Consider the following 17483-nt stretch of genomic DNA (forward strand, 5'->3'; position numbering starts at 1 on the left):
TATTTTTCTTTTCCTTGTTCTGTTTTCTAAGCTTCTTATTCTGTAAATGCCAGGGGCTGGTAAGGTGACCACCCTTCTGTGGTTGCCTTGGGCATGCAGAGCCCCAGGTATCCACGGGTAGCACTCTCCTGTTAAAAGGATTGACCTGATGCACCAGAGGAGAAGCTGGATTTACTGTGGGCTGTAGGACCTGCCTTTTGGTGCCAGCACACTGTAACCTTCAGCTTGTATGCTTAATAAAACAGTGAGGGCAAAAAAACACGTGTGAGTTGTTCACTGAGGGGAAAAAGGCAAAAAAAAAAATCATGGAGTAGAAACTTTGCTTACAGAGTTTGTGCTCTGTATATGCTCAGAGATGTCACTGCATGATTTGTCTGAGAACTGAAATGTGCAGAAATTAGTCTTCTCCTGTCATCAAAAGTCTAGTACTTAACTCAAATTTAAGTGTTTCAGGAGTAACTGACATAAAATTTACTGGGGGATTTATTTCTCCTGGTTGTTTTTATTCCTGTTTTGTTGTTTGTTTTTTTCCCAGGGTAAACCTTGTTCAGCTGGAACTTGCAGCGCAGTAAATGTCAGATGGAGTGTGCTTACTAGAAAGAGATTGTGCTGGCTCTGAGGACCTCCTGAGAAAGGAGGAACCTGCATTTGCCAGGATAGAGAGGGAAGATAGGGTGCTACAACTTCTTTCTTCTTCGGGTTGCTTCTTTTTTCCTTTCCCTGCACCATCTGGCTCAGGCGAGGCTTGTGAGAACGAAATGACAGAGGGAAACAGGCTCCACACAAGGAAGGCACGGATAAGACAAAACTGATGTGCTCTGTGAAATCTGTATATTCCTGCCCTTGCCTGGGGTGTGCTGTGCCCTTAATATTATGGGAGACCTAAGCTCACCTGCTAGTAATTTCTAATTTACTGTCCTAATTCATCGATTTGTTATCACTAATTGTACTTCATTTACTTCTGTGTGGTTTCCAGTACCTAAAGGGTTGAAAGGTTGCTGTAATTGGCACCCGCAGCTGCTCTTTCTTTTGACAGGGGATAATTTTGCAGCCTATGCTTTGTGTGACAGCTGCCTAATTGGGCATTCTCCCCTTGTAGCAAGCCTGCCTCCTCCAGCCTCCCTGCTGACAAATGGTGGTGGATTATAGATGAGGACACGCTGACCCGTTCGACCTTGCTGAGGCAGCGGGGAGGGGCCTCCTGCTACTTGAGGGAAGCTTTGGGTCATTTAAAGGACAAGGTCATGAGCCAGGTGGGGAAATGACATGATATCACATGACAATAGCCCGATGACACGGTCAGTATGTCAAGGACAAGCTCATCAGTATTGATTAACGCCGCTTTTTTTGCTGGTGTCTCTGCAAAGCCACTGATATTTCAAAAATGTTTTGCTAATTTGTCCTAGGTGAAATGCCAGGCATTATTTTTGGGAGCATTTGTGCAGTGTTTTCTTCTCAGTTCAGATCACGTGCAAGAGCAGTGTTGTTAAAAGCCTGCCGATGAGAATTTGTAGGGCTCATCTTGATGTTTTTGGTAAATTGTACATCTGGTTGTACTGGAAGGAAAATGCCAGGAAGGATGCATGGCAGGGCAGAACTTGAGGGGGAAAAAATTCCCTGCTTTGAAATTTCTGTGTTTCACTTTTTACTCCTTGAAAGGCACATACATGAACCACTATGAAAACACATGTATCCACATATGTACAGCTGACTGCAAAGTGAGAAAAGTCTTTAAAGAAAAGACGACCAAAGAGAAAAGTTAACTACAAATTGCATGTTTAAAGAAAAAGTCTTATTTATATCAGCTCAAGGGCAATACAGTTAAGATAATGCCCTTCCTATTTTAAGAACTAGAAGAGTATCCAACTATGCCAGGCAATAAAAACCTGCTAAGTGGGTTTTCGAAAATGTTGTGAATACAAGTGACAATGTTTTGAGAGCATCTTCATGTTGCATTTCTATGCTAATAAACTTCAAGGTAAATGAACATCTTGTTTGACATTTCCTATGTTAGACAATAATAAAATGCTTTCTTCTGGAGTAATTAGACTTGATAGATTGATTATGTTAAGGGGTAAAGATAAATATAATCAGAAAGAGGACTCTCTCGAAGGGAGTTAGTGCCTGTTTTTGAACTTTGTGCTGTGGTTGTGGTTTGGCCAGTGCCTGGTGGTGTGTGTCACACCCGTGTGTGCACACACACGGACACACAGACGCATGCACAAACACACGGCATGGTGTGCGCGGAGTTTCCGAGAAGCCGAGAGAGGAGCGTTCACCTCTGAGCCTCATTCCCTTTTCCGAGAGATCTGATTTGTTGTGGGAAACTGTTGTGTCTGAGCCTCGTCAGTTCACCAGGATGTAATTTTACTCCCCCGAGGTAAAAAGCCGTCAGTGGTGAAGTGTGATAAATTAGTTCGCTCAAGTAGATGCGCGTGCGTGTGTGTGTTCAATTCTGACCTTGCTGTGCATGTGTTGAGCTGCTCTCGGTGCCCGAGTCAAGCCCGGTGGAGGTTTAATCCTGTGCCCTTGTACACGTATACTTGATTAGTAGTTGTGGTTATCTCAGCAGAAGACATTCTGCCCTCCTCCTTGTATTGGTCGGGACCCAGGCATTGGGGAGTCAAGTCGAAGGAGAAAGAAAAGAGATTTTGCATTAGTATTCTATGAAAGCCTTACTGTCTGCAGAACAAATTGATTGCTACAGTGTACCTGTGCTTGGCACCACTGCTGTGAAAGAAAGGTATGGTTGTAATCTGTTTTATTGTATTACATATTGTGACACTCCAGGAATGTTTAACATGTGGCTCTTCTGTGGCACATGCTAGAAGTCTAAGGGAAGAAAAATATGTGAATGAATGAAAAGCGTGCGAGGCTGTCGTATCGGCAGCTTTGTTTACTACAGCGAACTAAGTAGCCCCTGCTAATGAGACAAATTTATGTGCCAATGGCAACGTAAGGAGATGATTAACTGAATTCTCTGTATTCTATTCAGTTCCTCACATCAGTGTCAGTAGTTGCTACGTACCTACACAGATAAAATTCTAATTAATGTTTTAAGGGGGTTTGGGTTTAGCTTTTTGCAAGATGATTAATGTGAAATATACTTGGACATGGATGTGTTTGCCTCTTTAAATGAAAATGTGTTGGTTTTTCCTAGTTATTAATCTGCTGTGACGGTCCTACATGGGGGGGGGGGGGGGGTTTGGGGGGGGGGGGGGCGGGGGGGGGGGGGGGGGTGGGTTTGGGGGGGGGTATGGGGAGGTACAAAAACCTGCAAATCTTAGATGTGCTGTTATGATAAACTGCACAAGAACAAAGCTCAGGAAAAGTCTTAGAGGATTTGAGTCTTCATATCACACACAAACACACACACACCACCCCCCCTTTAGTAATGTGTAAATATGCACCCCTATTTTAATGGAAAATCTAGGGCTCTTTGTTTCCTTAACCCAGCTGTAGACTTTACATAGTTGATTCTCTGGTTTTACAGATGCTCAGCTGATGTCAGTTGTGTGGGAAGTATGAAGCACTCCATTAATAAAATTCAGGCTGTTTCACAGAGGGCTGTGCTTAGTGGTTCGTTCTTGGCATTACTGAAATTTTGTTGCTGATTATTTGGATGTTTGCTTGTGGTCACTCCAAAACATCTGAAGTATCTGTTCTTGTCATGCAGACATTCCTGACTAATTAAGTTTAGGACAGGTGGCAGACTCCTCCTGGGCATTTAAATCTGCGTGTAAACCTAATCTAATAACTACATGAGAAAATGAAAATCTATCTTTCCTGGTTTGTTATCACCACGCACAAGCCACAGAGGTATTTGTGAAATCCTCTCTCTACTCTTTGTCCTGGCAGGTGACAAGTAAATGAGTTGCTTTAAGGAAATGAGGGACTTGGAAAACGCTCTATGTCCTGAGCAGCAATAATGCACTGTAGTAGTTACTTCTGTCTTACAGCCTTGCTGATTTAAGATTAACATTTTATGGATGTGGGGTACATTATATGAGTGTACCCTTGAGCTTCCATTTTACACCTTGCAGACAGTGTCAATACAGCCTTATCAGTGCAAGTTGTTGATCTTCAAGATCTCTTGATGGCTGAGAAAATTTTTGAAGAACCCCAATTTGGGAGGGTCTGTGATGTGACTGTTTGGACTCAAATGTGGTGACTATAGTTGCACCTAATTAGTCAAAACTTACTTATTCAAACAAAGTATTTTGTGAATAAGCTATTCTTCCCCCAAATTACTTTTTTTTAAACACAAACACATGTTGTAAGAAAAAGAAAAGTTGGTAAGAACAGTTGCACAATTTACACAGCAGATGGAAGGATCCAGTGACTTCATAATATTTAACCATATTTAAGAGAATTTGAAATGGTTAATTCTTATCTCAAATTCTGTATTCATTTTTTGTAGATTTTAACCAGTTGGTGACAGGAGGTTGAGTTGTGAAGGTGTTAGATAAACACAGGGCAATACTGCATTTCAATGCAATTAACTTTTGTTCATAAATAATTCAACCTATGACTTTAAATAAATGATCAGAGGAAAAGAAAATGACATGTGATTAAATCGAAGTCCTTGAAAACATTTTACCAGTCAAGATTGCTGTGACTGCTTTGGGACTTCTTATAATTACTCTGTTGAGAAGACCCAGTTCTTAGAGTTGTGGAGGTTTTGTTTCATTTTGTTTTTTGTCAATTCTCAGTGTAGCATTAGAGATATGAGGTAGACACTTCTGATCATAGTTAAAAGTGGACTGATGATGTGTTATTTTTCATTTTGTCTTGATTTTCTTAGTGACATGGAATATATCATCTTGATAGCCTGTGTTTATCCCAGGTTTTTGGTGGTTTTTTGTTTGTTTGGGTTTTTTTAATGGAAGTAGAAGGATGTTTGCTGAATTAAAACTTCTAGTACCAACTTTCCTGACTGAGCATGTCTGATGACATTAGAATCTTGTTGAGAATTTTGGAATACTATTTGGCCTGGGGTAGACTGCTGTATTGTGGGTGGGTTGATGGCGAAGACCAAATGAGGAAGAAAACCCAAAACCAAACACAACCCCCACCAAATAAATCGGATTTTAAAACCAGTTCTTGCTTATAATGGAAGTATGCAGTTGATTCCAGCATTGGTTACCTGTATTACACAGCTTTTCCCCTGGAAATACTTAATCTAAGTTTTAAGTAAGAGTTGGTGCTTGAGAGTTATTACCAGTTTAGGCAGATTTTAGAGCTGAATTCCAGATTAGATCTGTTTTTGAAAGGTAGCTGTGCCCTGCTTGAGATTACACAATGCTTGTTCCTCATCTCCACCCCTTTTCTTTCTGTTACCATGGCCTACCATAATAAAGAAGAGAGGAAGTGGAAGTGTTGCATAAGTTCAAGTAAATAGATTTTCGGTGCAGATACTGAAGGCAGCCTTAACTCAACCAGTGCTGTCACTACCAGAATCCTGCAAATGCTAAAGGCAGTTGTGTAATTAATGGTCTTGTGTACTGAACTGAGACTGCTGCGAAACCTCTGGAGGGAATTATTGTGTCTCTTGTGTTGGTTAACTTTCCCAGAAAATACAGTCTGTTGCTGGTAGTTTGTTAGGGTGATGGGGGAGGATTTTGTAAGGCATGATGAAATATTCCCTGGCATCTTTTTCCTGACCACTGGACAAAGCATCTGCAGCAACAGAGCCAGGTTGAACAGTTGAAATGGAGCTGTTAATAAAAATGAGATGAGTTTTACTTGAGGAGACAAGCGTGGTAGAGATAAGAAAATAGAAAGCTGTACTTTAAACTTTCAGTGTGTTTTTAAGATATTTTTGTTGTAAAATCATATAAAGAATTTGGACCTGGTTTTGATACTAGCACCTTACCTAATGCAATAGTGGTAAATGATCTAGAATAGATGAAAATTATTTGTTGTTTTTTTATGCAATCTGTTCTCCTGAAGCCATTTATAAAACCTTGCTAAGAGTTCCAAAACCCTTTTTAAAATTTTTTTTGGATCTTCGTTTCTGCAGCCTCAACCATAGATGGCACTGACTATTAGCAATTAGAAGGTTTGGGATGCCTCCCCTCCTCCCAGACTTAGATGACTGAGCCACTAGCAACGGCTTGATCCATTTTCTCTCGCTCTGGCAAAGAGAACAGTGTGGCAGGTATCTGTGAGTTCTACAAATGAATAGGTATAGGAGCCAAGGTACTGACTAAATGTGGTTAATTTGGAAACTTCCAACATTTGAAGCTAGAATTTGAGTTTGTCCAAACTCATCGGGATCAATGCCAATATTGGTTACTGAGGGGGAGCAAACTTGTTTTTGCAGGCTTAGTTCTAGTTATTCAGGAGACTTGCAGAGGAGGCTCAGTCAGGCTTGGAGTAATTCAGCATTCCAGAGGCTGGGCACCACTGAGCAGTTCAGCACATGCAAAAAAAGCTGTCTGTCTGGATTCACTTGCTGCTGCAGCATCAGCTCCTTCACTGCTGCTGGCACAGGCTGCTGCAGTTCTGCCTTTTCACTGGTGGAACCAGGGATGAATGCACACCCTGTGCTCTGGTCCATCTGAGTGTATTGCAGTTGAATTAGACTGGTAAAAGCCAGGTTTTAAGAGCTTTCTAAAGCAAGGAATTAAAAATGGACCTGTTTGGGCAGGAAGTTCTTGGATATATGTACAGACATACTTGTCTGTGAGAGACCCTTGCTTCAGGATAGAAAGGACTTCATAGTACTTGGTTAGGAAAGAGACTGAAAGTGGTCAGTGGACCAGAAGAGCTGCTGTGTAGTGATTTTTGCACTGTATTACATGTTTTCCATGTGATAGTTCTTGCACAGTTTATTAGGCCTGCTTCCTCATGTTAGGTCCCTGAGAAATAGGGAAAGTTGGTGGAATTATATTTTTGACCATAATGTCATCATTCATGTTTGCTTCAGTACCAATACTTTAGTTCAGTACTGATGTGGTTTTTTTTGGAAAGAACGTTGTTTCAGCACATATAGTGGAACACCCATATTACTGCATTTGACTGACAGACATGTCCATCTGAGGGTGATGGGAATGCCAGTAATTTGTCTTATTTTGGAAGACAAAGTCATTTACTGTAGTGTGCAATTTCTACTCCTTTAGTAGTAAGCACCATTGTTTCCTCAAGTTTAAGGTACCCAATTGGTGTTTGGTTTCACTAGTATGGGGAAAACCCAGAAAAACCAAAACACCCACAAACTGTGGAGGGGATGTCTTGTAATTCAGCCAAAATTCAGAAAATCTTTATTTGCTATGGATATGGAGTTAATGTGTTACTTGAGCAAGCTGCTTAATCTTCTCCTGTTCTTGATGTTCCTCTTGCGTAGAGTAGCAAAATTCCAAAGCACTGCTGTGATATGTTCATGGATGTTCCTAAAATGTTCTCCTTTGTTCCAAGATGGAATCTCTTTCTTGCAATTTTGACAGTACCCAGTCGCCTCCTACATGGTTTAGACCCACACAGTGCCTGTAATGAGAGGTCCTGGTGAACAAAGTAGGAGTGAAATTACTGTGATCAGTCTGTAAAATACCAGCAGTCATCTAACATCAGATATTTAGATGTCAGATTGAAGCAGGTCTTTGGTAGCTGAAATGCCTCTTACTTGTTAGTTTGCTTGTGAGTGGGGTTTTTTTAATGACCTCAGTTTATGTATAAGCAATATGTAATTTAATTCTGTAGTTCACGTAAATCCAAAGTACTTTGGGATTTTAATTCCAGATTCATGTAGTGAATGGCTAAGTCTGTGAAAGTCCTTTCTGTACTTAGGATGTTGCTTATACTCTGCAGCTTGGTGGTGGAGTACATTAAGATTATTTTTTTATTGGTATTATTATTAAGTTTTTAGATTATGGTTGTATGTTTCATCAGAAAAGCCCCTGATGTTTGGTCAGCTTCAAACATTTTCTTCTCAGCTTTTCTAACTGTGACTGTCATTTTACCAGAGAAAATAATTTCATGGAAGGGTAGTTCAGATGCATGTTTTTTGTAATTTGCAAGTGCGGACACTTGCACATAGTTACAGCTGACCAAGTACAGTCAGCGGTGGAAGAAGTATCTTACCAACAGTTTCCTGCTCCTACAAACATTTCTTCTGTTCTCCAAGATTTATGAGGTTGTGATGTCAAAGGTTTTTGTAGCATTCAGCTAGTCATGATGGAGTGCAAGCCAGTTTGAAATTAAAACTGGCTGGATGAGCTTTACTGTGCAAAAATTAAGCTCATAATCAAATTTGCCAATTATACAAAAAGAAATGTTAAACAAGGGAGGTTTTAGTACCTGAAGTGGCAAAGGTTGCGCATACATATCCCTGTCAGATAGTCTGGTTTTTCTGGATGTGCACTAGAAAGACTTCATAAATACTGTTAGCTTTCTTTTGATTATTATTTGTGAGGAACATGGATCATGCTTGCTCTTGAAAAATATACACTTGCTTCAAGTAGAGTAACTGAAGTGAAATACAAGAATTCGTGGGAAATACAAGAAAGATGTTTTCAGATACATTAGCAAAAAGAAGCTTGTTGTTACTCTGTGTTCTTGAATCATTCATGTCTTACCGAGCAGCTGGCAAAAATAAGTTGCATTCAGTGTATGCTTTATCTCTTACATGTGGAAGTGAATTGCAAGAATGGTTTAAAGTCTGTTAATCTTTGTTTTGGAATCTTACCGTGCCCCCATATAAGTGAAGCTTTTTGGTTTTGAGTGGTGATGGATACACAGTAATTTACTGGTTTTTCTCCTTTTTTCCCTCCCATCTGTTTTTCAGCAACAGATTAGTCAAGATGTTTTAGAGCTTCCAGTCCTTCTTGTTCCTTTGGTCAAAATCACCATAAAAACAGTGTCAACCCCTGAAAATTTTGGACTTTCCATTCACATGCATTGTGACAAAGTTTACTGCAGTTCAGTGGAAATGCTTCCTGCAACATGGTAGAGAAATACATGAGCTGGTGTTTTAGGGACCATGCTACCTAGAATTTCACCTCTGGCTTTATATTTTAGTGTGGCAAACTGATTATAATGTTTTACAGTGTGCAGTATCCCACCTTAACTTGTTTCTGCTTGTCATTTTTTATAGTTTAGGACTCCATGCTGGTCAGGCAGCTTGAACAGTCTCACAGTCTTTCCTGGCATTGATGCTTTCTTCCTCTTTGTACCTACTTTTCCCCTACATCTTTCCTTTCTTAATCTTTGTTATCTCTGCATCTCATCTCAATTTGTAAGCACTTTGCGGTCATAGTCTGAATTTACAGGAATATAAAACATTTTACAATTGTAATTATGTCAAATGTCAAGCACAGACAGACTTGCTCTCATAAACCCGGCAGCATATAAAGAAGGCAAGTGGATTTTGCATCCTGGTAGGTTATTCTTGGTCAGTCAAACTGTTCACCTTCCAAAGTGCTACGAGAAGCTCTGGTGTACATGATTTTTACAGGGAGATACCAAGGTAACTTTGGAAGCAAGGGTTATGTTTTATTTGCAGTAAAACAGAATTCAGACGTAGACCCAGTAAATCAAACCACTCTGATTTGAGGTGGAGAAATTACGTTAAAAAAAAAATGGAAACTTGCAGTATTACTTCTGCTGTTTGGTCTGGGAAGGTTATTTGATGAAGGCAGCCGGGACACAGAAAGCTTCCTTGGTTTCATTGGAGGACGTCTGGGTTTATGCTTAGCCAGTCCCTGGGACACGTGCTCCCTCAGCCTCCACCTTGCTCCCCAAAAGTTTCCTCATCCATTTGTCATTGTTGTCATGATTAAAAGTAAGTAAGTGGTCTCTCTGAAAAGAAGTATCTCCTTTCTTTCCTAGGAGCAGTATTTTTTCACTCTCTGGTCTTTTTTGCCTCTGTGCCCTCTGAAGTGAGAGCAGGTTGCATCAGGGTAGGGATATTGTCATTGTACCAGCTGGAGAAGTGAAAGAGGTTTTACTAGACTTTTTAAAAGTAGCAGCTCAAGAGAAGGGGAGCCCTTTGATACTGTATTTTAGCCCTTCTACATTATATTTTAGGCCTTTTGTTCCCTTTTCTTCCTATCATTAGTCTTTGTGTTCTGTTGATCTTTTAGGGTATATCATTCTTTACTTCCCTTCCAATCATATGTAGTAAAAGAAAGGTATTGGGTGAAAACTGTTATTACAGCAGCACATATTGTTGTACTGCAAAACCAATAAATGCATTTTTTCTTCTGTAAGAGGAAGAGAAAACATACTTATTTTGGAGGCCAGTGTTGCTCTAGGGCTTCATTTAATTGCTGTCCAGCTGAACTTGTCAGCATCTCACAAGTGCAGATGTATTTATTTTAAACTTCATATAGACTATGATGAGGAAAAGGGAACAAATAAGTCTGTGAGGAAGGGCAAGCAACATATATCATTTGTGTTTTGGCTTGTGGTCTTGCAGGAGGTATTTTGGTGGATTTGGATTAATTTTTGCTGTGGTAATTTACTGCTGGAGGAGAGGAAGAAAGAGCCTCCAGAGTGTAGATGATCTTCGCCTGGGGAGCAGTGCAGAAGCATAATGGAATTTCCTGTGTGAGAGGTGCCTGAGTGTTATAATAGAAATGAGTGTTTGTGGAAACAAAAGGGTAAGGAAAAAGGACACAATAAGTGGTTAGGTTATGTGGATAGAAATGAAAGTTATTAATGTTCGTAGAATTCAGATGAGAAATTCTAAACTTAATCTAAAGCAAGAGAAAAACAATTGAAAAACAATTGGAAAACAAGTTAAAATAAAGGGTTATATGAACAGAGTGTCTTCAGGGGAAAGATACAGCTGTGTTTTGTGTAATGTGGAATAGTCTTTGGATGTCGTTAATGCTACACTAGTGTGGGTTGTGGAAGTGGGGAGCTGTGGGAAGACTGAGTGAGGGTAATGAGGAGAGCAGGAGAAAATGAGTAAGATTCTAGAGAAGCAGAATGCAGTGCCATGGATGTGTTGTGTGTTGCTGGTTTCATTTTGGTTGGTTGTTTGGGAATTTTTTTTGTCATGGTGGGTAAATGGATAGTGGGAATAAATGGATAGTGTTAGAATAATCTCCTAATGACAGCTTTTTTTTTTACAAAGTGGGTAGTATTAACCAGGCAAGGAGAGCTATCCCCTCTCTCCTGGTAGGTTACCTTTACTAGCTTGCTCAGCTCATTTGTCAAGTTCTAATACCCTCACAAATCAACCACAAGTATAACCAGCTTCTGGGGAAAACTTTATATTAATCTGTTTATACCGTGTTAAGAAGTAAGACAGGCTCCCTTTTGTGAGCTGATACTGAATTAACAAAATTAATTTCCTGTTACTATAGAAATAGAATTATTTTCCACCATAAGTTTCTACATCCTGATCATAATGTATTTATTTTTGGCAGGGAGGAGTGAAAACCAGATTCACCAAGATCCTGCACTGACATTTGAAAGGTATGAGTTTCTGCCCTGAACTTGAAAAGTTTATTAACCTGTATTTTTTTTCACCCCAGACATGGAGTGGTAACTTTATCTCATTCACACTAGCTTTGGTTCTTATGCTTCCCAGGAATTCCAGTCAGTAGATGGTTCATTTCACATCCCTGTGTAGTCCTGATCTCATTCTCCTGACATTGCTAACTAGGGTGCTGAGGTAACAATCTGCTAAGTTTTCTGGGAGACTGAAGGCATGCTCACCTGCCCACTAAAATTTCTGGCTTTTTCTCAACATGGATTTTAAATTCTATGCTTTTAAGAGCATTAAGTCCCTTTGAGAAAATGTTTCTGGTTGTGGGTTTTTTATGGGATTTTTTCCCTCTGGTATTCTTCTGTTGCCCTCTTTGGCTTGTGCCTCCCTTTCCAATAAGATTTGCTTCAGCATTTATTTGGTATTTGGGAGTTTGTGGTTCTGTAAGATTCTGCAGGTACTCACAAGTCTTAACTGCTACTGAATGAAATCACATTAATGTGTTCATTTGAGTTCTTTTGGTCTCACTCACTGATGAAATTGAGCAACAGAATTTGAACAAAACTGTCCTTCTTTAGCAAGATTATGTATAGACCGAAAAATAAAAGGAACCAAAAAAAAGTGCTTTATTAACAATGCAGGCAGTCAATGAAACTTACCTTCAGTTTCTTGACAAGGCCTTACTATATATTGATTTAGAAAACACTGGAATTATTGATGCTACATTGAGCTGGGAGACGACTCTTCCAGTTACATCAAAGAAAGATGGCTTTATAGAACACAGAGAACGTGGGTTGTGACCTGTCAGCCATATCCAAATGTCTGTTATGGCAGGGTAAACTGGAAATAATACATAGCTGATCAGCTGAATTGATAGAGTTGTGGTTATAGATAATAGCTATCAGATAATGACTTTATACTACATCATACATGGCTTCAGCTACTTTGGTGCAGTTTCCCCTGTTTATTTGCTAGATTCTTGACTTTCAGGTCTTTAGTTATGACAACTTCCCCCACTCTCACCACATTCTTTCAGTACTCTCATCAAGTGTATAAATTAAAACGGTAATTTTGAGCTATTTCGCCCAAGGCTGAGACAAGATTTGCAGAGAGAAATTCACCACCTACCTCCCACTGCCTTTCATTGTTACACATTTTATTCGATGATGAATCGGTATCAGACTTTCATCATATAGGAAACCAAATCACCTGCAATGGCTGCTGTGTGTTGAACAACTTGAGGAATGGGAACTCTGGAATAACTGATGTTACACATCTTGGAAATCCTATGCTGTGTCCTCAATGATAGAAGAACGCTGAAACTTTAAATGTTAACTAGTTTGCTTTTAGTAGTCATGATGCTTAAACTGGTGATGTGTTACTGGGTTTTAGCATGTTAGATACCCCTCTGGCCTATGCGTATGTCTGTAACTTTAGTATTTTTTGACTCATTTAGATGCCTCGCTCATGAACAGATCTGTATGTGTGCATAACCTTGCCATTACTTTATTGTCCATTAAAATTCATAGGTGTACTTACATCAGGGAAAATAAGTAAGTAAAAAGGAAGTATAAAGTTCAAGAACTTAGTACTACTTAGTACTACTGTTCATCAATAGGCTGTTTTAAGATTTTTAGAAACATATTTGACATTTCTCACATGTAAATATAACTACGAACAATAATTTTTCTAAAAAATGAGTAAAAATTGTACCTTTACAGAATTGGGGATTGATAGTTCCATCCAGTCCTTCAACATAATCCATTGTTGTGGACTCTTGTTGACTACTAAATTGACCAGAAATACTTTTCGCTAGCTGTCATATTTGTTGTTGCTGTATTGCCTGGTTGTTTGTCATTACCCACTTTTAAAAGACAGCACCCTTGAAGTGCTTTACATTTGGATCACTGTGTGGAAAGATGCCTGTTCCAGCTCTCCAAAGAGGAATGGATAAGAACTGGATTGTAGATATTTTCTACGTGGTGTCACAGCCAAAACCACCACGGGCTACTGACAGCAGCCTGCACATGCACGTGCCTGCAGCTCGATGAGTGGGGGATTTGATCTGAAGTTCAGAGCAAGAAGAAACCCCTTGCTTCTGCAGGTTTTGTGTGTAAAGAGTGTGAGCTTGTATTTAAAAGGAAAAAACCCAAACCCACAACGGCTGTTGACTTGCTTTATCAAAGGTTTGGTTGTGAAGATTAAAGAGGGTTTTTACAGTATAAGCTTGAGAGAAGACTTGCCATAACAACTGAATGAACAGTTACTCACTGTAATACAGCTCAGTTAAAGCAAAGGGGTTTTCATGTGTTTGTAAACTTAAAAAAGCTATGTGACTCCAAATAAATTTGCTGTAGGGTTTCACATGTTGGGCAGCTGTACTGCTAATAATGATGTGTTTCCTAAAATGTTTTTAGTTGTGAAATGTCCTATATACACATTTTCATGTGTACTTGGTTCTCAAAGTAAGCTGCTGATTTGTGGATGTGGAAGGAACTTCTGCTGCTTAGTTATAATCAATGCCTGATTTACTTTCTTTTATTTTTCCCTTTCTAACTCTTCAATGCAGTGAGAAGCTTTATCAGCTTTACACGAAGTAGGAAGGATAGAAATTCCACTTGGAAAAAAAAATAACCAGCCTCCCCTTTTCTCCCATTTTGCTGAAAGCGCTTACAAAATGGGGGACTAAGGAAGAGCAGAATTGTACTGCACTGAGGTCTACAACTTAAATCAATTTGATCTTAAACCAGTGACTGTTTTAAGGTCTGATGAATCACTATCAGAGTTAAAAGCACCTATACCACAGTGCTGAGAAGCTGGCATCCCAGGCTCCAGGAGTGATTTGTATCTGGCCGTAGTAGCTCAGGCAATACTATAGCTTAAAAGGGTGACAACCTAATTCTTGTGAAGGATATTTTCAAAAAGGAGACAAGTTTTTAAATATTTTTTCCATCTTTTTTTTCCTTTGAGGCCTTTTCATTAGTAGCTGAGACAACCCAGTCATACAGGTGGCAAATGTGCTACTTCTGCAGAAACGGAGGAAAATCAGTAAAGAAATGTTAAATAGCTGAAACAAGGTACAGGAGGGTATATAATAGCATGAAGGTTTTACTGGCAATGTCCAAGATGCCCACACACTAGTGAGCTATGCAGGTCACCCCAAATGGGTTCCAGTAAAAGCTTTAATATTAACACAGGCAGTCCTAGTTATAGACATATCTCTCTGTCTAAATATAAATTGCTCCCACTCATGTCTAGGCTAACATCAGAGCAGTGCTGGTGTTGAAAGTGGGGGTTAAGAATTAAGAGTACAAGCCACACTATTCTTTAAATTACTGCCTATTACAATGAGCATGTAAACTTTGTGGCAGCAGTGCAGCTTTGAATGCCGTTGTGTCACCCAAGACACCCTCTTCCTCGTGTTCAGGCATCAGAAGGGTGCAAGTGGTAGACGTGACCTGTGAGCTAAATACTCTCCTGCATGTGTTTAAAGCTTTGAGAATGTATCAGTGCGTGGATGGATGGATAGATCAGTAAATGACTTTCATTGCTGACTATTTTCAGCAGCTGAGTTTTAATGAGTCTTTCAACTGTTGCTACTGTGTTTAATCTGCTCACTTACTCGGTGTTCAGCATTTGAGAGGCTTTCTAGGAGGTAAATGTTGTCCTGATTACAGAAGAGGTTAGTTTGATTGTGTTCTGCACAGACCTTGAGGTTCTTTTTGTTAATTGAGAAATATATGCTGTGCACACAGATAATTAGGATAAATAAGCAAGTGTTGTGCTTGGAAGTGCGCATCCAAATATACAATTGTTATATATGATAAGTGACTTGAACTGCTGCAAGTTAAAACCTGAGGTCCTTGTTCTTTAGCACTGGTCTTGCTATGTGTTTGAGTGGGTTTTCCTTTTAGATTGTAATTTAATGTGTATTAGCAATGGCTGAAGAGAGTGAAAAGGATGGCAAAAAGTGTCTTTCACTTCCTTTACATTTAATATAAGAGCTTTTCCTTAGTTTATTTGCTGTGCTGCCTAATAGCTCTTATCAAAATAAATAAGGACAGAGCAGCTGCTCTTAAATGTAGGGAATACTTAAAATATGCAATGTACCAATGTGAAGAAAATGAAGTGCAGTGGTATTTCTGGTAAGTCTACTAAAAAAAAAAGATACATCCAGAAGCTTTGATCAAATGCCAGCTCTTACATCAGTCCTCTTTGTAATCTTTCTTGCTGATCTGTGACCTTGACCTTGTGTTTGTGTTTGTATGTCAAATCTATTTTAGGGATGGACAAACTAAGTTCAGTTTAATGGGATTTATACTCCAGCTCCACAGGATACCTTAGTAAAATATAAAAATTAAAATATTTGGGTCAGTTAAATTTTCAGTCATCTTTTAAGATTTAGTGGGTTTGGAGACATTGACTTTGTTGTTCTTGGGAGATGGTTCTTACAAAGACATCTTTAGCTCACCAATAAACTCTTCTAAATTCAGCATGGGCCTTTGCCTGGAGGTGGGGTTTTCTCTTCAAGCATCTCACCAGTGGCTGTGCTTTTGTTTGGCATTGAGTGAGGTTCAGCAGTGAAAGTGGTCCCTGCTCTTTGTCCTGCCTCATGCCACTTGTAATCCCGTGTTCCCACAGGGAGCGCTGCAAAAACAGACACTTGGCAGGATCTTTGGTGTTTCTTTGGACTGGGAAGAGGTCCTCAGTCTGGCTTGCCTTGTAGGAGCTTTGTGCCACATGCACTCAGCAGATTCTTGAGCACAGCCCTTATTTGAAACATGAGCAAACAGGGCAGCAGAGTTGGTTGGTGTAACACTGGCACTTTGGGCATATGGGTTCATAAAGCCTTACTGAGGTTGTTGGTTTCACGGGCATTGTGAAATAGGGTCCCAAATTAGCTAATACTTATGTGCAAGTATGGAGTAATAGAATTATTTTTAACAGGTCTTTTATTACTGGGGTAATGTTATTTTATGTAGACAATTACATGCTTTCTTCTAAAATCCGTCAGACATCTATGTTACTTTGTTTTCTACTTTTTTATTTGGCATAAGCATCAGTTTTAACTCTCTTGACAGTAATGGAACAAGCAATAATAATAATAAGTAGCTTTATTTTTTTGCTATTACAATTGTTTTCTCCATGAAGAACTCATTAAAAACAGATATAAAATGTTTCCTTTCCACAAATTTGTGTTGGCATATTATCTTCTTAAAATGTATGGCACTATTATCAGCATAAACTTTGGGAAATTATTTCAGAGTGTATGTCCTTACAGTGAGGGATAGTTAAACACTTCCCCTTACCAACTATCCATTGTTTCTGCTATGCCTTTGTGGCAGTAAGTACTGTTTTCACTGGTTTTGAGTTAACTCGGTATTTTAATTGTTCTCATTTGACTCATGGCCAGAGGTCAGGTCCTATTCTTTATGTGTGAGGGTCAGATGATCACCTCTGTATACATCTATATGACTTCAAGTCCTTTTAATATTTTACTTAGGGATTTATGCTCTGAATGTTGTTAGATTAACTCTGGCATTGTCATAAGGACTTCTTGTCCTTTTGTCTTCACAGGATGTTATGAGCCTCTTCTCCCAAGGTTTCACTAAAGCTGGTTCTTATGTTTTATCTTGAATTTCACTTGGCTTTATTGATGTTTTGGAAAGAAAAAAAAAATATTTGAACTGTGCTAGTAGAGACCATCTTGCTAATGCAGATTTTTCCTTTCTCATTTAATTGTAGGTATATGAGCCTTTTCTGTGTCCGCAACAGCCTTTGTAAGCATCATGCACAATAAGCTGAACTCTCCTAAAACAACAGAAGCTGTAGTGTCCCCTTTATTCGCTTGAAAAAAAAAAAAAACAAACCCAAACCACAAATCATCTGGGTCTCTTACATGGACTTATGGGGGTTTTACATATAGTTGAATGCTATGTGGCTGTGATCCTGTATTTCACCTTGCCTGGAATTCCTGTGTATTTGTGTTCAGTTAGCTAAAACCTGTTCTGTTGAGAAGTCTACAAAGTGGCTTTCATTCATAACC

At 39.3% G+C, this 17483-nt stretch overlaps 1 protein-coding gene across 4 annotated transcripts in view; it reads left to right on the plus strand.

The window, feature by feature from the left end:
- Positions 1-17483, plus strand: part of NRIP1 (nuclear receptor interacting protein 1) — a 73415-nt gene that overhangs the window by 38930 nt on the left and 17002 nt on the right. For 2 of the 4 annotated variants that reach the window (XM_041480203.1, XM_041480204.1), the window contains exon 3: positions 11376-11424. The exons of the other annotated variants lie outside the window; for them this stretch is intronic. The gene's annotated coding sequence lies outside the window, so the exon portion shown is untranslated. The remainder of the gene's footprint in view (positions 1-11375; positions 11425-17483) is intronic. 4 annotated transcript variants of the gene reach the window in all.

This window comes from Pyrgilauda ruficollis, unplaced genomic scaffold (assembly GCF_017590135.1).
Source record: "Pyrgilauda ruficollis isolate IOZ18807 unplaced genomic scaffold, ASM1759013v1 scaffold50, whole genome shotgun sequence".
Classification (NCBI taxonomy): Eukaryota; Metazoa; Chordata; class Aves; order Passeriformes; family Passeridae; genus Pyrgilauda; species Pyrgilauda ruficollis.